Below are 348 nucleotides of genomic sequence, written 5' to 3' on the forward strand. Positions count from 1 at the left end.
TTTTGAAGTAGAAAGACTGAAATAGCACTTTTATGTAAAACCTACTGCGATAATCTTTGTTTTATTCACAACTTTATAGTGTGGTTATTCTATAATTAAAGCCAATTGGTGTCTGGTGAGTGATGCTGGTGAGCTTTCAAATGTTATGACAGTGATACATGATGCATTCTGCTTCATGTTGTTCATAAGTGTGCATCATCTTAGAGCAGACTAGAGACTAGAGTTATTTTTGCTCCAGCTCGATGAGAGGCTGGAGAACCACAGGGCGGGGGCGCACAGGCTGCCTGGAGTTTCATACAGGAGCGTCTGCGCAGAGGCTGGCAGCTGTGCTCTCGGGTAGAGTGGGCA

The sequence above is a fragment of the Onychostoma macrolepis genome, chromosome 06, assembly GCF_012432095.1.
Source record: "Onychostoma macrolepis isolate SWU-2019 chromosome 06, ASM1243209v1, whole genome shotgun sequence".
Taxonomy (NCBI): Eukaryota; Metazoa; Chordata; class Actinopteri; order Cypriniformes; family Cyprinidae; genus Onychostoma; species Onychostoma macrolepis.